At 45.5% G+C, this 19,517-nt stretch overlaps 1 long non-coding RNA gene and 3 pseudogenes across 1 annotated transcript; 2 read left to right on the top strand and 2 right to left on the bottom strand.

Moving 5' to 3' along the window:
* The first annotated feature begins 1,471 nt into the window (after positions 1-1,471).
* Positions 1,472-2,412, top strand: LOC136552888 (zinc finger CCCH domain-containing protein 10-like; annotated as a pseudogene).
* Positions 2,413-5,677: 3,265 nt separating this feature from the next.
* On the bottom strand, positions 5,678-6,376 carry LOC136549217 (zinc finger CCCH domain-containing protein 10-like; annotated as a pseudogene).
* Positions 6,377-11,029: 4,653 nt separating this feature from the next.
* On the top strand, positions 11,030-14,838 carry LOC136550555 (uncharacterized). The gene is made up of 6 exons (XR_010782334.1): positions 11,030-11,545; positions 11,817-12,186; positions 12,390-12,450; positions 12,552-13,109; positions 13,323-13,371; positions 13,989-14,838. It is a non-coding gene; the product is annotated as an uncharacterized lncRNA (long non-coding RNA).
* Positions 14,839-15,616: 778 nt separating this feature from the next.
* LOC136549216 (desmethyl-deoxy-podophyllotoxin synthase-like) lies at positions 15,617-17,356 on the bottom strand (annotated as a pseudogene).
* Between the last annotated feature and the right edge of the window lie 2,161 nt (positions 17,357-19,517).

Genomic DNA, 19,517 nt, shown 5'->3' with positions numbered 1-19,517 from the left:
TGTTGTGTGAGTGAAAATAATATGATTTCTGATACACAAAAAGTGGCCAAAACATAGATGAAATGCAAGGAAGAAAAACATAACAACTGCAACACAAATATATAAGTGCTTCTTTTTACACTAGTTTATGTTTATAACAGCATCATGCATATATACCGTGTTGCAGTATATTTCAGTATATGATTCTTTTGTGTTATAGATATGATATTTACTATATATCAAACTTATAGTTCATAAAATAATTATATATGTGTGGTTTATTGTATTATATATATATATATATATATATATATATATATATATATATATATATATATATATATATATATACACGTATCCCGGGGAAACTCAAACAATTTCCTCTCAAAAAGGAAATAGCTAGGAGTAGAAAAAACAGCATGGCTTTTTGCCCAACTAACTAAGTGAAAGTGGTCTTCACTAGTACTTTTTACATGTCAGAATCACAAGAACACTTGACCACACGTAAACATTAGGTTGCTTTACCAACAGGCGGTTTCATCAGGCTGCACACAATGGCCCTGTTTGGATCCATGTGTTAGAGTTAGTTTGGGCTAGTTGAAGCTCAACTAGCCCTAAAGTAGCCAAACAGGAGGGCTAGAGTGGGTTATTTGCAACTAGCCCACCCTAAAAAACTATCCCCCCAAAGAGGTGATTATTAGGGCTAGTTGGGGCTATTTGAGGTGGGGTCCACTGTTTTCTCTCTACTTTCACCCGCACCAATGATTTGAAAAGCACATTTATTATCATTTTAACCCTTGTATCCAAACATCTCTTAGGCTAGAGTTAGTTCAGGGCTAATCCTAAGCTAGAAACTAACTCTAACCTCTAGCTGTGCTAGAGTATCCAAACAGGACCAATGCATGACACAGTGCGTGCGACAGGGTGTATCACATTGGCATGGGACAAATCGCTCCTCATGCATGTCATGCACGGCTGCACCCCTAGTGGCCTGGATCTTTACACACAACGTCTTCTGGGAGAAGCAGCCGAGGAATCTATCTGTCAGGGACATGTCACTGGAGATATATGATCCATCCACAGAAAAGTCTCCTGCAGCGCCAACTTGAAGCTACATCGGGATCGAGTACGAGACAACACACGCAAGCCAGTGCAAGCACTTGAGTCCCCTATAAATACATGCCTCGATCGGGGCCTCGGAACCATCATCAACTCACACACAAACCGGCCTTCACAATACACAGATTCCACCTTGTTTGCTTCCATAATGGTTGGTACATGGTAAAACCATAGGTAATCGATCTCACCATTGCTACAGACTAGTGAATACACCTCACCACCACCACCACCATACGGTTTCCTGATAAATTCCGTCTTCCTCGGCAAGCTCATGCATACCGGCACATAGCCTCATCCAAACCAGTGACCGTGTAGTTAGCGCACTAGGCTAGCTCTGGCCAGTGTGTTAGCATAAGAGATCGATCAATTCCTGATGGCTTCCTCCTTGCCGCTGGTCACGACTGGACTCCGCCGTCCGCCGTCGACGTCCAGCGACGGCCATGGAGGCACGCGCCCCAACAGTGGTGGCCGGCGGAATGAGGACCCTCTGAATTGGTGCGCGTGGGCGCACCAAGGGCACCGCCTCTGGGAGGCCATGCCAGACTCGTTCTGTGTCTACACCTACAAGGTGGAGCGGTGCCCGTTCCCGGGCAACCACGTCTGGATGTCGTGCCCATACGCGCACAGGGGCGAGCGCGCGCGCCGCCGCGACCCCAGAAGCTTCTCGTACGTCGCTGCGTCGTGCCCGGAGTACGAGGAGTCCAAGAGGCAGCTCCGGCTGGCCAGGTCTAGCGCGGCGCCCACCTGCGCGCGCGGCCTCCATTGCGGCTACGCGCACAGCATCTTCGAGACGTGGCCCTGCATCCCACCAAGTTCCGCACCGTCATGTGCCAGCGCGGCGCCGAGTGCCCGCGCAGAATCTGCTTCTTCGCGCACTCCCTCGCGCAGCTCAGGCGTGAGGACGACGAGGTGCCACTCGTCGTCTTCCCCGTGACGCAGCCGCCCCCGGCCTTCGTCCCGCGCGCCCCGCGCCTGGCCGCGGCGGCGTCCTCATCCTCCCGCTCCCAGCCAGTCTCGGTCATCTCTCGTCCGGTTGACCGAGTCACGCAGGCCATGCAGCAGGGCCGCAGCGTGCGCCTGCTTACGCGCCGCTCTGATTGCGCCGGCGCTTCGTCGTCCTCCTCCTCCTCCCTTGCCGCTGTCGCAACTGCTGCTGCGGCCACGGCACCGGGGCCGCTGTCGATGCCGGTCGGCGACGAGGATATTGACTTCGTCGCCATTGTCACCCGCTGCTGCCTCGCGTCCGAGGCAGACTCTAAGGCTGAGGGCAGCGGCTACCCGCACTTGGACCTCATGGACATCGTGAGGAGGTAGAAAGCTAGGTAAGGATCGATCGATCACAAGTAATTACCGCCCGTGCATTCGTCCACACGCACACAAACACTCATTATAGCTTTTGACGTTGTTTCTGTCTGCGTTACTACGTTACATGTGACGGCGGCGCAGTGCATGGCGTTGGCGTCGATGCGTACATTTGAATGGATCGGCGCCTCGCCAGGTGGAGGTGGAGGTGCTCTGGACGGCGAAAGGAAGGGGGCGTGCTAGAGTCCGATCAATCGGACGGTACCAGCCGTCCGGCCGCTTTCCGGCTGAATATTCCCGCCAAACCCGCGAGCGCGCGGGAAAGCAGGCGCGCAGGAAGTGAGATCGAGTAGAGTACGGATAGATTATTTTATCCAATTTCATTGATTTTGCGTGTGGTACAGACTAAAAAAAAGTCATAACTATTAAACCGAATATCAAAATTAAATTCCGATTGCACCGTTGCGTTTCTTATAATAAATGCTTCAAAACAAGACCCCACATGAATATATTTAGATAAAATTCATTAACGAACATTCAGCCTGTTCGTTTCGGGTGAATTGGCTTATAAGCCATGGCTGAAAGTACTGTAAGTTGATTTAGGTATGAGAGAAAAATATTATTCAAGCCGTGGATTATAAGCCAGATATGAGCGAATAAGCCGAAACGAACTGGCTAATTAATTTCATAAAGATAAAACACTTTCTTTTATCGAGCAGATACGATGTTCTAAGTTCAGATAACAATATTTCGTTTTCGTAAGAAAAATATATTTTAAAAAAATAGTATTCTAGTTTTAAGTTCATAAAATTGGTATTATAATATACATAAAAATAAATACATAACATAAATAAATAATAATAAAATCTAGAGCAAAGTATAAGGAAAAAACAAAAACACATAATAGAAAAAAATTTAAAAGAACGTGATACTTTTCAAAACATCCTAAAATATATTATAGAACATCACATGTATGCTAAGTGAACATTACTAAATACACCATAAAACATATTGGATATATTATAGAACATCGCATATATATTACGTGAACATCACTAAATACATCATAGAACACCACGTGTGTGCTAAGTAAACATCACTAGATACACCATAGAACATCACTGAATACATTATAGAACATCGCATATATATTACATGAACATCACTAATACATCATATAACATCACATGTATACTGTGTGAACATAAAAAACACCATAGAATATCACGTGTACTACGAGAACGTCGCATATATATTTCGCGAACATCATAAAAATGCATCATAGAACATTACAAGCATACAACATGAACATAAAAAAACATAACAGAACATCACATATATAACACGTGAACATAAAAAACATAAAACATCACATGTATACACATGAACATCACAAAAAAATAACATAGAACATTAAAAAAATAATAAGAAAATAAATAAATAAATAAAATAAATAAAGTTAAAAAAATAAAAAAAACAAAAATAATATTAAACATAGAAAACTTAAAAAGAAAATAAAAAATGATGCATGAAAAGAAAAAAAGAAAAAGGAAAAAATAAAGAAAGATTAAAAAATAAAAAACATGAATAAAGAAAAACATAATTAGAAAAAGAAACAATCAAAATAAAAAACAAAAGAAAAGATAAAAATAGAATATTACATTTATAACATGGGAACATAAAAAATAATAAAGAAAAGGATAAAAGAAAAATAAATAAAAATATAAGAAGCATAAAATATAAAAAATTAAAAGAATAATAAAAAATCACATAAAACAAAAAAGAAAGTTTGAAATGGAAAATAATAAGAAAAGGAAAGGAAAAAAATAAAAGAAACATAAAAAAATGAAAAAAATGAAAAATGAAAAGGAAATAAATTGAAGAAAGGAAATAAAAAATAATAAGAAAAGGAAATAAAAGAAAACAAAACAAAAAGAAATAAACGGAAAATAAAAATGAAAAGAAAATGGATAATAAAAATAAGATAAAGCAAAAAGTAAATATAAATAAAAAATAAAGCACAAAAAGAGAAAAGAAAAATAAAAAAGAAAAGAAAAAGAAAACAAATGACTACCGTACCTACAGGCGCGCCTTCGCTTCGTAGAGTTCCCACCCGCCGCCGATTCCTGCGCTCGAGTTCCCGCGCCCCCGATTCCCGCGCTCGTTCGGCAGAGGGATCGGGTCTCCCGGAAAGGAAGGACGCCAGCAGCAGCATCGCTTCAAGGCCCGTGCCCCATATACATAGGCCGTATCGATCGTATTGTATAATATATAGTATAGTATAGTATAGTGGTGTCGTGTCCTTTATTATGAATGATTATTACCGGATGGATTTTTGGACATGTATTATGGTATATATTTGGTGGATCCGTCTAGCAATCTATGATATGTGTGATGGATCTATATATGTGTCTGTAACTATGTGTGGGCTTGTATGAATTTGGTGAAATGATGAATAATATGTAAATTATCAAATATTGTTACCTAGCTTGAGTGCGAACTTAGATTGATCTTGTGTTTTTTATGAGCATTTGGTGTGTGTGTTTTTTTTAAAGATAAACGGGGGTGGAAGTATCCCCACCTGAATTATTATTACAACTGATATGCATGTATAAACCGGGAATAGTAGTTCTTGTGGGCATCCGGGCACCTCGTTACACGATGGCCTAGGCCAAAAGCAAATCAGGAGAGGGCTAGGGTTTTCTAAATTACATCATGATGTCCAATGTTCACTATGATGTAATCTAGAAACCTCTCAGTCCTCCCCCAATTTGCTTTTGGCCTAGTACATCATGTAACCAGTGTCCCTGATGCCTACAAAAACTATAATCCTCGGTGATGTATAGCATCCGTGCAATGGAAATTCAGGTGGGATACTTCATCCCCTATTTATCCTTAAAAAAAATTCGTAGCAAATGCTCATAGAAAAGAACACAAAAACAATCTATGTTTGTACTCAAGCTAGATAATAATATTTGTTAATTCACATACTATTCATCATTTCATACAAGCCCACACATGCATAGCTACAGACATATATATCACCATTACGTATATCATACATAGCTAGACAGATCCGCCGTATATATACCATAATACATGTCCAAAACTCCATCCTGTAATAATCCAGTTATTAAGTTCATAACAAAGGGCACGACACTTCGTATTATACTATACGAACGGCCGGTGTACACGAGCACGGGCCTTGAGGCGATGCTGCTGTCCTGACCACCTCCACCTGGCGCAACGCAGATCCATCCAAACGCACGCATGGACGCTATGCACTGCGCCGCCGTCGCATGACGTAGCGCAGGCAGAAACAAACATCAATCAAAAGCTTTAGTGTGCGAGTGCGCGCGTGTGTTTGTGGACCCATCCACGGGACGAAGGCCGCCGCCGGCGGCGTGGCGGGGAAGATGACGAGTGGCACCTCGTCGTCCTCGCGCCTGCGCAGCGCGAGGCAGTGCGCGAAGAAGCACATACAGCGCGGGCAGTCAGTGCCACCGTCGCACATCACGGTGCGGAACTTGGTCGATCGGGTGCATCAACGTCTCAAAGATGCCGTGCGCGTAACTGCAGCGAAGGCCGCGCGAGCAGGTGGGCGGCGCGGTGGACCCGGCTGGCTGGAGCTGCCTCTTGGACTCCTCGTACTCCGGGCATGACGCGGTGGCGTACAGGAAGCGGCTCGGGTCACGGCGGTGCGCGCGTTCGCCCCTGTGCGCGTACGGACACGACATCCACACGTGGTTGCCCGGGAACGGGCACCGTTCCACTGCACCTTGTAGGTGTAGACCCAGAACGAGTCCGGCATGCCCACACACAGGCGGTGCCCTTGGTGCGCCCACGCGCACCAGTTCAAGGGGTCCTCGTTCCGGCCGCCGCCGTTCTGCCGCGTGCCGCCGTGCCCGTCCCTCGACGTTGTTGACGGCGCACGGTGGAGCCCAGTCGTGGCTATTGGCAAGGACAAGGAGGCCATCATGAATTGATCGATCTCTTATGCTAACACACTTGTAGAAGCTAGTGCGCTAACTACACGGTCACTGGTTTAGATTAGGCTACATGATCGCACAAGGCAGGCCGCGTGCAGCCTTCAGGCATCACAACTCACAAGGGAGCTGCAACAAGCGCATGCTGTTAGGACTGATCTCATTCGACTTGATCCAACGATCACGTCGGACTCCTTGACCGCATCCTAATCGGGGGCGCTCAACTGACTCTTGGTCGGCGGGCCCTTGTCACACAGCGTTATAAAAGAGAAAGGTGGGGAACAAGGTTGGCTAACGCCACTAACCCACTGACAAACCCTAGAAGGCCACATCCGATCTCGGGCACGCTGCAGTGACGGGAAGCACCACCTGCCCGCGCGCGCCGTCCTTTGGATTCCACCGCTCCACATTGCGTCGCCACTGCCATGGCGACTTCTTCCTCCTCTACCTCCTCTGCCAAGCCGAAGGTATGGGCCTCTCTCTCTCTCTAGGTTTCACATCGATGAACTATATGGTGTTTATGCCAAATTAGTGAATAGCGTCGTCGTGCGGAATGAAACCTCGAGACGTCGGCTCGCCGGCGCTCCATCACCGCCGTCGTGCGGGAGGTGATCCCGAGCCGAGTGCCGTGCACGCGGGCTCAGAGCACCGCCGCAAGGCTGCTCAACGGCGACGCGCTCAGCCTTAGGCGAACACGCACGCCGGCGAGGGGGCTTGCAGCGGGCGCCACCACTTTTCTCCACCATTTTTCTCCAGTCGCCACGGGCGGCTGCATCTCGCTCGGTGCGGGGCTAGAACAGAGGAGAAGGGGAGGGAGAAAGCTTGGCTGGACTGGCCGGAGACTCGCGTCGGAGGTGGCGGTGCCACCTCCTTGTAGTTGTCGGCGGCCACTGCCACCGATTACGGGGCTAAGAGAGAAGGCAGAGGGGGAAATGACTAGGGTTTTCGGGGGACCCACGGCCGGACGTCGTTTTGTTCCTGCGATGATGACGGAGGGCCGTCGAATGAAACGAACGGCTGAAAACGCTCGGGCTGGAAGTGGCCCAAGCGGGAAGACATATTCCCTGCCCATGCCCAAGTTGCGGCCTGGGCACGGGGGAGAGCCACGCGTGCTGGTGGGCCGCTGCCCATTTCTGACGTTGGGCCATGCGCGTCCAAGCAGGCCTCTGGGCCGAGCAGGCTTCGGGCCGAATGCATAGTAATTTTAGAATTTGTTTTATATTTTCAGAAGCATTTGTTTGATAATTCTATATTGAGTTTGAAGTTCAATCCTTGCTTAAATTTCGAACCAACGAGAGAATTTTTTCAGAGAGTAGCTAAGTACATAGAAATACTTCTAATAATATTAATTTTAAGATTATTTTTCATGTTTCTGATGCAATGATGTTGATTATCTTCTAATTAAATTTGAACCAACGGGAGAATTTAATTTTGAAGAGTAGTTATACGTTTTTTAAGTTAAGAACAATATTATAAGTTTATTCATGAGTTTTTTTCATGCATTAATTCCATTTCTGCCCAACGATGATGTGGAATTAATGTAGAAGAATATTATATTTATGATATTGCTATTTTTCTGACCAAAGTTGATGATAGCAATATTATAATTTTTTATTTATGAGTTTTATGTATTAATTCTATTTTCAGCCAAACAGTGACGTAGAATTAATACAAAAGCACCTTGTATGTTTTTATTTTAACCGACGAGATCACTCAGCTGCAAACCAATGGGTTGCTCTGCTGGGCTATGTGAGGGAAAAGTTTTTGCGTCGTTCTATTTTTTGGTCGGTACGACAAATGTAAAAAGGGAACTCAGCTGGCCCAAAATGAGTTGAGCCAATTTAGGGATGTTTTGGGTTAAAATGAGTTTAGCAATTCTCTCACATAAGTTTCTCCTATTGCTTAGTTTATTAATTTTCTGATTAAATTATAATCCGAGGGAAGATTTAATTAAAAAATAAAGTATAAGTGAATGTTTTAGTCGTCATGACTAAGTTTTTGTTACTATAAATAGTATATTTTTCCATCATTATGATAAGAGTTGCAAGATTAAACATGTGTGTTACAGAGTATTCTGATTTATTTCTGGATTTAATGTCTTGAATGTTCAAACACTTCTCGAGAGCTAATTCTGGCATTTGCATCCCATTTAGGGAATTATCCCGCATGGAGAGAAGTTTGGCATAGTATCTATGCTAGTCAATCCTGTATGGCAGGAGAAATTTTGTGAGGACTCATGTTTTTGAATGAAAAAAGTGTACTCCTATACGAATTAAGAAATAACTTTGTTTGCATAACATAATCATGTGAATGAAGGAAGTCATAAGTGTCTCCTCGTTCATAGAAGTTCTGAATATTTCTCGAAATTATAGTAGTAAAGTTTATGCCACATTTTAAGTGGAGAATTATAAGATCAATTAAGAAAGATATAATTAAGAAAGATAAGATAAAGATCAATTAAGAAAATACTCTTCATTAAGAGTGAGATAAAGATCAATTAAGATGAATGTGACCGTCGGAGGAGTATAACGGTCATAATAACGATACCCCCAAGCAGAGAAATAGTTAAATTCTTATACCTTTTATAGTTCAGATAAGAAGATAGCGTAGTCAGCCAAAATTCATACTAAAAGAGCCTCAGAGATATTAAGGCAGTGCTTAAAGCGTCATATGAGATTTTAACAGATTAAATCCAAATAAAAAATTTAAAGATACACTATCTTTACAGAAGATAGGATAATCTGAGGAAGTATGGTATATAGAGACCTAAGACTTGAAGAGAAGCGGGACTACGTGCCCACTCCAGTGATTTAAAAACAACAAATTTCTCAATACCTGTTGATATTGTATGACTTACACAACACCCGTTGTTAGCTCTTCGAAGAAGATGAATAATGTAAACAAGGATCTTATAATATAGGAGTCTGTAGAATCAATTATTTCTTGGCAATGAAGAGCAACAACAGCCCATACGAAAGTGCCGATAGCGGAGGCCCCAGAAGGTCTCAAAGAATTAGAAAATCAGCATTTTCTGATCACTATGAAGTTTATGTTAGTGAAGAAATTCAAATGGAGGGTGATCCCATCTCATTTGAAGAAGCCATGAGAAACGCTCACTTGTCTAAATGGCAAGAAGCTATGAAAGCTGAAATAAATTCGATGAATACCAACGATGCTTGGGACTTAGAAGAAATTTCTAATGGAGCCAAACAGTAGACTGTAAATGGGTCTACAAGACTAAATGTGAATCCAAAGGGAATGTGAAAAGATATAAAACGCGGCTTGTAACAAAAGGCTTTACGCAAAGAGAATGGATGTGTTTTTTTATTCAGTCTCATGCAATGATTCTTTTAGAATCATAATGGCGTCAGTGACATATTAAGATTTAGAGTTACACCAGATGGATGTAAAGACAGTATTCCTCGACGGGGATTTGTATGAAAACGTTTACATGGCATAACCTAAAGATTTTGTCATGAAAGCAAAAGAACGTATGTGATGCGGCCTGCAAAAATCCATTTATGGGTTAAAATAAATCTCTAGACGGTAGTATTTGAAGTTGATAAAACAATAAGAAAGTTTGGGTTTAAAGAGAATGGGAATAACAATAGCGTTTATGTAAAGTTTAAGAATGAAAAATTCATTTTCCACATCCTATGTATAGATGATATCCTACTCATTAGTAGTAATATTAATCTGTTATTGGAGAATAAGAAGTTTTTGTCCTCAAGTTTTAATATGAATAATCTTGGTGAAGTGTCATTGGTTCTAGGAATTGAAATTCATCGAGATAGAAGAAAAGAGGTATTGGGACTATCACAAAGACATACTTAGAAAAGATTCTAAAGAAATAAATTATGCATGTAAGTAAACCTACGCATGTTTCTATAGTCAAGGGTAATAGATTTGGGAACTTTAAGTGTTTTAGGAACCAATATGAGATCGATTAAATGAACATGGTTCCATATGCTTCACCCGTTGAAAGTTTAATGAGTGTACAAGTAAGAACTTGCCCTGAAGTAAGACAAAACAAGTACTCTCAAATGTTTTGGCAGAAGTTCAGTCCAGATATGGATCGCTAGAATAGAGTTAAAAATGTCTTGCAACTTTGCGAAGTATTATAGGCCTCATGCTGAGTAAGACAGAACAAGTACTCTTAAATAGTTGTGGGTACAAATGTTAAACTTTGACGAGATGTGTAGTGAAATCCACAGTAGTTGGTAACACTCGCAGTTGAAGTTTTATTGTGGAAAAGCTCCAAGAAACCGTTGTGGTATCATCAATGATGCATATCTATAGTATAGCTTGTTACGGGGCTTTAGAGACAGGCAAAAGTGGTTAAGAGAATTTATACCTAAAATTAACAATGGTAGACGACATCAATAATCATTTAAAGTAGTTCGCTCCTATAACAACAGGTCAAATGTGTTGCCTAACATATCTCTACTATAATAAATCAATCAAAATTATATTAGGTCCCCCCTAGAAAACATTCTTCGCTGAGAGCTTCCAACCATTATACACCAAAAAAAAATATATACATAAATTCATCTAAATTAAATCCGATAACCACAGTTTAATATGGGATGTCAGGCTTCTCACACATCCACGCGCCGGCGCCGCGCCCCTTGCTCCTCCCCACATCCCGCACACTCGAGTTCGATTCCTACTTCCGGCCATGCATTTTCCTGGAAAAACAAAACCCGCCGCAATTCTTGGGTGGCGCGACGGTCGCATACCTGATGACGTGCCTAGGCACGGAGGCCGCCGCGGCTACCGAGGAGGGGGCCGCCGTGCTCCCGACCCCGGTCCCCCGCGCTCCTGACGTGCGCCGCCGCCGTCGTGGTCGCCGCTCCTACCGCCGCCGCTACTGAAGCCGAGGAGGAGGCCAAGAAGAAGGAGGAAGAGGAGGAGGACGTCGGCCTCTTCAACCTCTTCGACCGCTGCCACGGCTCCGTGGCGGCGTTGTAGGAGAGGACAGGCCGCCAGGGTGCTGGGCGCCAGGCCACCGGGCTCCAGCCGGGCGCGCCTCCAGGGAACACCAGGGCGCTTGAAGCCAATCAGTGCCCTAGCCGGGCCAGCCGCGAGGAAGGAGGCGGCCAGCCGTCTCGCCCGCCACGTTGGTCGACCTTCTCACGGCGTGCTGCTCCAAATTCCTGGTGAGTGTTGGAATTTCTGCTCTCGCGGCCACCTTTGCAGATTCTTTGTGCGTTTCTGATTTCGATGTGGATTTGGGGATTGTGATCGCTCTAAAGCTGTGGCGCGTTGAAAAAATTGGGTTGAGGAAAGAACGGACCTGAGATTCGGTTCTTGCTGTCGCGGTAGATTTCGCTTCTGCGGAGTTGTTAGGAATTTTTCAGTTACCAGTCTCTCTGTTTCCTTCCCCTGTTTCGTGATCCCCCATGTTCTTCCACTGTTCTGTTTTCCCAGGTCGCCATGGAATTTAAGATGCCTGGAAAAGTGTAGACTGAAGCCATGTCTCCAATCGCAACAATGCACATGCTCATCGTCGCTGGGAGCGTTCAGGTCCGTCTGTGTGACATTGCTTCTGGAGCCTTTATGTTGTCCGGTCAGCTTCGATCGTGGTTAGTTTCTTTGAGCTAATGCAGTGATAAAAATATGATTGTTTTTCTTGTATGACACCTTCTTGTCTCGGCATGAGTGGATTTTCATGAAAGGTGGCTGTGGCATGGAAATACGTTTCTAGGACATCAGATGAACTGGATGCTTTCGTGATCTTGATCAATCACGGTCTCAACTTCCAAAGAGGCCTCCTCTTCTTATAAGTGTTGTAGAGAATGTATGTTCACTCTCCCTATTATTATCATTTGTTTTTATATTTGTAATTATATTTCTCAAGAGTATTTGGTCAAAGAAAGCTACTGTACAGCTGCTTACAGCCTGTTTTGCCTCCATCATCTGTGTTTGTAGTATTCCACCTGCTTTGTATGAACTCGATTTTCCCTGTATTTGTTGTATTTCTGTTTCTCTACCCCTCTATAGCTAGGTTGGAACAGTACAAAAACTACAAAACTTCCCTGAATCTGGAGAGCTCATGGATAAGGTGTCTTCGCTAACATCCTATGCTTATTTATCAAAGTTTATTTTTATTATTTCAGTTGTTCAAGCCTAATTATTTGAAATTGAAAAAAACAATTTTTTTAGTTGTGCAAGCAAGTAGAGCCGAGCAGCAAGTGTTATGAGTTTCAGCACAACTATAGATCGGTGAAGCCATCGATTCTCCATTTTCAGGTGGTTTGTGGCTTTCAATAGATGAATTGTTAAGATAGGGTCTTCAAGTAATTAATCTAACAATTTTTTTTGGCTTTTCCAGTCATCGTAACTATAACAAGGTAGACTTTTAATTGATGATGAGTTTACTGCTCTGCATACAAGATCTGCAGTCATACTTCAATTACTGTCAGCACATTTGCCATTTGGTCAGTTCTTTCATGTAATCTGTGACCTCTATTTTTCAGATTAGGTCAAAGAAAAGGTTAGTGCCCAAGATCGGTGGAAAATGATCGTTGGAGAGCCTTGTCAAACATGATGCATCAGTTAGGAATTTCGGTATGCTTAATTAATATAAATTTTACTTTCCGCTCCTTTATGAATAAATTTTTATAGGATAAATAAAGTGTGCTACTCTTGGTTGCGAAGTCCAAAACGTGATCACGGCTCGGTCACGTGGAAAAAACAAAAGGTCCAAGACCTACGAGGATGGTGAGTTTCAGGGTTGGTTTGACAGCAAATCAGTTTCGTTCCTTTTTTATCTACCAGGATGCTTATAAGATCAGTATACCATGGTACCAGTTTTTGACAACCTAATTTGTTTTCAGATTATATTGTTTTTTTTTACCTTTGTTCTTCCGCATAGATCTTGATCGATTTGGCCTTGCTTGGAACATGCTTAAGTGTCACTGGTACCTTTCGAAGGTACGCTTTATCAAATGGAACTACTGTCACTCGCAAGACATTTAGGGAGGTCAGTATGCTTTGTAATATTCATCTTTGTCTCCAGAGGCAATGTGCATGTGCGGAGCAAATATAAAAACACATGATCAAAGAATTAGGAATTTTGATATCATTTTACTGTTAATCCAAGCAATAAATATCAATTGTGCTCTCTGGTTTACATACAGAGTTTGACCTGTTGACAGTGCCTGTCAATGTCTGGCTTGCTAAGAGTAGCTTTCCACCTCCTGTTAAATACAAGCATATGTATTGCTTCCCCTAAATAGCTCTGACTATAGACATTTAATATTTGGTTGGTTGGCCCTTCTAGCACTGCTATATTTTGCTAAATTGTATGCACTTCAAGGCTTCACTAATGTTGCTATTAAAATGAAATTTGACGTTATTCTAATTATTGGATTACGTGTGGAGCTCTGTGGTTTTTAATATGAAGACGGCTAACCAGAACTTTTCAGCTCTATGTTTTTTTCTTCTTTTTCAGTTTTTTACATGACATCAGTTTGGGTTATGCTACTATTACACTTTTGAGGCTTCTTGTAATTTGCCATTTTACTCAATATAGTTCATTGATGTCATTTTGTGGTTTTGAATATTTTGCTCATCGATATCTTCTTTGGTCCTCATTAGTGATGATTGGGCTGAATGGACATGCCAAGAGGGAGTAGAATTTCTTCATGCACTGCAGCAAGTAAGAAAAGTAAGAGCCATGTATTCCGGACCTTGGACACGGAGAAGTAGCTACGTCTTGCTCCATCATCCAAGAAGCAGCGCTGCCCTTCTCTATCCAACATGCAACAAATTGAGCCGACCCTCTGTAGCCTACTGTATGAAGAGCCGCCACCCCTTTACAAGGTAAAATCACTAATCGGTCTGTCCTTTGTGATCTTCTTGCTTGTGTGATGATGATCTGTTTTGCTTGGTCATCTAGCGACTGATTCTGTTAAACCGTCTATCGAAATATCATACTTGTCAATTTGATTTTTGATTTTTTTTAAATTCCCCGTGCATCATTCAAAGTGAAAACCATTTGGGCTGGTTCTTACAAGTTCCACTTGTTTCAGTTCTGCAATCCATTTGTGAGTAAATATTAGTCTGCTACCACATGGTCATATACAATTGCGTGAGACAAACTATGGAAAAATATCGTTATTTGATTGTATTCATGTGCATCTTTGATATGAAACCGTGGCGTTAGCACGTGCACTATACTAGTTGACATTAAGTTATATGTTGTAAAGGAGAAAATTCAAAATCATTTTAAAAGCATTGAGCATATAAGTACCGAGCAAGTACTTGCGGGTCCGTTTACCAAAGGCTTACCACCCAGTGCGTTCAGAGAACACACAGTCGATATGGGTTTACGGGAAAACCTATGATTTCTGGATACTAAGGGCCTAGAATAAGTTAAAGATCTGTTTCAAAATAAAAAAGATGTATTGTAGCCTGTTAATCTGATAGTGCTGACTATTACGATGAGACATGCTCTATACACTAATCTGTAATGAAACGAGTGCCAAGTTAAGGGAGCGTTTGGATGGAGTCCAGAACTTGCCGCACCGTGCCACAGCTTTCTTGCCAAAGTTGAGCACGTGTTTAGTTCGCTGCCGAACTTGCGGCACGCTGCAGCCTTGCCATAACGGCCTAGTTCATTTTTCATGCCAAAAGCTGCCGCAACCGCGGTGGATGATTTGCTCGCCACAACTTTGGCGCAGCCACAACAGCGGCGTGGCATGCAGCGGTAACCATCCAAACGCTTCCTAAGTATTTTAAGTTTAAGACTAAGCTTAAAGTATAAGATGAAATCAAGGGGGAGAATATTAGGATTGATTTCATCTGACTTGATACAACGATCGAGTTGGACCCCTTGATCGCATCCTGATCGGGGGCGCTCAACTGACTCCTGGTCGGTGGGCCCCTGTCACACAGCGCTATAAAAGAGATAGGTGGGGAACGAGGTTGGCTGACGCGACTAACCCACTGACAAACCCTAAAAGGCCCGTTCTGATCGCGGATGCGCTACAGTGACGGGAAGCACCGCCGGCCGCACCACCGTCCTTTGGATTCCACCGCTCCACATTGCGTCGCCACTGTCACAGCGACTTCTCCTCCTCTACCTCCTCTGTCAAACTGAAGGTATGGGTCTGTCTCTAGGTTTCACATCGATGAACTATATGGTGTTTATGTCGAATTAGTGAAGTCAACCCGCTATATCTCATAGTTGATCCTAAATTCTCTTACACATGCGAGACTCCGGTCTACTTCCCTTGCAGCGGCACGCGGATTGTAGGAACGAGCAGGAGGTGGGAGAGGCGGCGGGTCGTGATCCCCGGCGCCTCCGTCATGTCCAGCTCGCCGGGCTCCACCCCGTCCGGCAGCGCCCAGTCGAAGTGGTAGAGAAGGGAGGCGAGCGCGAGGTCCATGTTGGCCAACCCGAACGCTATGCCGGGGCACATCCGCCGCCCTGGCCCCAAACGGGATGAACTCGAAGTCCGTCCCTTTGAAGTCGACGGCGCCGCCGCCCTCGAACCTGCTCCGGCGAGAACTACCTCCGGCGCGTCCCAGTGCCTGGTGTCCCTGCCGATCGCCCACGCGTTGACGTGGACCATCGCCCCCGCCGGCACGTCGAATCCCAGGACCCGGCACGGCGTGCGGCACTCCCTGTGGGATCAGCAGCGGCGCCGGAGGGTGCAGCCAGAGCGCCTCCTTGATGACGAGCGGCAGGTAACGCAGGACCGCTCAGGCTGTCCTCCGTGACGGTCTCCTGCCCGGCGAGGACTCGCCGGACCTCGCCCTGTGCCTTGCGCATTACTCTTGGGTTCCTCATCAGCTCCGCCATGGTCCACTGCAGCGTGGTCGCCGACGTCTCGCTGCTCCCTCCAAATATGTCCTGACAGTATAGCATCATTAATTATTCACGATTCTACTGAACTGTCGTCTTTCATGATTTAGCTACAAATCTTACGATGATGACAGCCTTGATGTTATCGGTGGTGAGGGGTGGCTCCAGCTCGTCCTCCCTCTGGATCCTCAGCAGCACGTCGAGCAAGTCCTCGTTGTCGTCATCGGCGACGGCGCCTCTGCTGTCTTGGTGCTCCTGGATGATGGTGTCGATGAAGGCCATCATGTCCTGGCGCTCGCGTTTCAGGATCCGCAGCGTCGGGCTGACGAGCGTCGCCAACCGCGAGGACGGGAAGAGGTCCGGCAGGCTCTGCGCGGGCACGTTCCGGATGCGGCGCTCCAGCAGGCGCAGGAACGTGTCCCTATCCCTGAACTTGCTGCCGATGATGGCGCGCACGGACGCGTCGGCCACGTACGCCGACACCATCTCGCTCAGGTCGACCGGCGCCGCCGTCGACGCCACGGAGCGGAGGAGCTGGCGGACCTCGTCCTCACGCACGGCCCTGAACGAGCGGACGCGGCGCGCGCTGAGCAGCTCCGTGGTGCAGATCCTGCGCAGCTGCCTCCACCCGTCGCCGTAGGGCGCGAACACGAGGCCGAGGCTGCCGTCGCCGAGCAGGGCCCTGGCCGTGTGGCTGACGGGACGCGTCGCGAAGGCGAGGTCGTGGGTCCGCATGACCTCGCGTGCGGCGTCGGCGGGAGTCCACCACGACACGGAGCTCGCCGAGGCGGAGCAGCATGAGCGGGCCGCCGCCGAGGCGCCGTGCCAGGTCGCGCATGGCTCGGTGCGGGAGCGCGCCCGCGAGGGCCAGGTGGTGGAGGTGGCCGACCACCGGGAGCGCCCGCGGCGACGGAGGAGGGAGCGGCGCCGCGCCGCTGCGCCGGCGCCGGGCTGCCGAATGGTGGAGGCCGAGGAGTGGGATGGGGGCGAGCAGAGGAATCCAAGAGGAGGAGGAGGAGGTAGTAGCTATAGTGAAGTGGGAGCTCGGGCATGGCGATCTGCGTCATTGCCTGAGTTTTAGTTGAGCTTGAGAATGAGAGGTTCACGAGATCATCGGCAGCTTGTACGTGCTCTGCTCTGGGTGCGCCAGCGACATGCGCACTGCACTGTCTCTGCAAATGGCGCAGTGTATATAACGAGCGCGAGCGAGGAAACCAAAGGAGCGGGCCCGTCTGCAGGAGCAGGACCCACCCGGCACGGCGGCACCCCGCGCCGGCCTCGCCGCTGCCGCATGCAGACTTGCAGAGGCCGCGGTGGGCCGCAGTCTTGTTGCTTCGCCTCGGGTTGGATTGAGCCAACAAAGGAACTGAACTGGCCAGTTGGGCCAATTTGGTAGGAAAAAGCCCACGGAGGTCCTCCTGGCCTTCTTCGTCGTTGGTGCTGTCACAGACTCACAGGAAAGGCTGGACAAAAAAACTAAGCTTGTTAGCTCCCTCGGCACCTGGCTGGCTCGGCTCGTTACGATAATGAGTTGAGCCAGGCTAAGATTTTAGTTTGTTAGCTATAACGAGTTAACTCGAGTCAGCTCATGATGCCAAACGAGCAACACTTCCAGAGAAAAAAGTCATCATAACTTATATTAGTTTTGTATTATTTAGTGTCTTGCACTTTACAATTGGTTGATAACTGATCTAGACTCTTTAAACTTAGGATTATTATGACTTTATCACTTTGTTTTTAATGAATGTATGGATAATTATGGACACATTATATATGGTATGGAGTATGTACCATGGATGTATGATGTAATAGTATAGTATATTATTATACTTGTATATATGTGAGTACATATGAATATTTTGTTCGATTTAAGGCGGTTGGATGTCTTACTTTTGCATTATTACTATTCTCAAGCTTTAGATAAATGCAAATATTATATTTTGTATATTTTTTTTATACCTGACTCACAAGCTTAACAAACCAGCTCGAACTCGTAAACGAGCCGAGCCGAGCTGACTTTCTGGCTCGTTAATATAACGAGCCAGAACGAGCTGAGCCGAGCTGGCTCGTTATCGAGCCCTGCTCACAGGTGAGTGTACCATACCATGTTTCCATGGATGGATCCCATCGCCTTGTCGATCCGTTCTAGATCGCTCTGTTCTTTTCTCGAGTATGCCGTCCTTGTTCCTAGACCTTCTTGTAGCTCCGGCCGTCCTCTATGCAAGATCAAGGGAACATGCGCTGAGCCGCTGAGGCGCATAGCCTCCTTGTTTCTACTGGATGGGCTGGGCACATGGAATTGTTTAGAGGATGTCGTATTCAGAGCCAATGGGGAATATATAGAACATATAAGTAAATGAAAATACGGATCACTGCTGCGTCGACCTCATTCTCACATGGACTAGCTAGCGAGATAGAGCGGGTCTGTCGGGACAATTGCAACTGTTTACATTGAGAGCCCATGCTGCAATTCCGACGGCGGGCGGTCGCTTCTACTAAAAGTAGCTACCATCCGGTGAACCGGTCCACAGACATCCACATCATCCACTTCGCTGAAGGTAGCAGACTTTGAACAACACATGACTTGTTTTCTTGGCAATTTCTTGCAGCCACTGTGTATTACCTCACTTTGTGTTAAGATTGAATTGTGACCCATGGCTGGACCTGGCCTGTTTCAGTACGTCTACAACGAGTCGCCAGATTTATCTTGGTTATCAGACGTCAGATACAATATAATGCCAGTGTAAGTACGCGTTAACTTCCTGATAAATGCCAGTGACAGTCTTCGCATATTTCCCCATCACCGACGATTCCAAGTGATACAGTATATTGAAGTCAAATACCATGCTCATCTTATTGATTTAGGCCTTGTTGGCTACTCGCCAACACTCAATGCAACACCGTGACCATCTTGATAACCACTGCCTCAGGGTCAGGGACTCAAGGGATCAGGGCTCAGATTCAAGAGAGAAGACAGGAGAGCCTGCATACTGATGTATGCAGATGCATGCACCAAGCTGAATATACAGTATTTTTGAATTTTTATTAGTCTTCGCGTGATAGCTACGTGTCGGTGTTTTTGGACCAAGGGTCCTCAACCAGCCAGTGAAAATGTACTGCGGGTCTCTAATCCCGGACGGTGATGTAAAGAGACACAAGGTTTATACTGGTTCAGGCAATAGGTGCCTTACGTCCAATCTGAGGGAGCGATCTTGTATTCCTTGCACCGAGGTGCTTGTAGTAGGGGCTTACAAGCTGAACGAGAGAGGGAGCTTAGTCTCAGGTCTCCGCGCGGAGTGGCGTGGGTTGCTTGAGAT

The sequence above is a fragment of the Miscanthus floridulus genome, chromosome 4 (genome assembly GCF_019320115.1).
Source record: "Miscanthus floridulus cultivar M001 chromosome 4, ASM1932011v1, whole genome shotgun sequence".
Taxonomy (NCBI): domain Eukaryota; kingdom Viridiplantae; phylum Streptophyta; class Magnoliopsida; order Poales; family Poaceae; genus Miscanthus; species Miscanthus floridulus.
The sequence above is the reverse complement of the archived record's forward strand: the minus strand, read 5'-3'. Positions and strand labels throughout refer to the sequence as shown.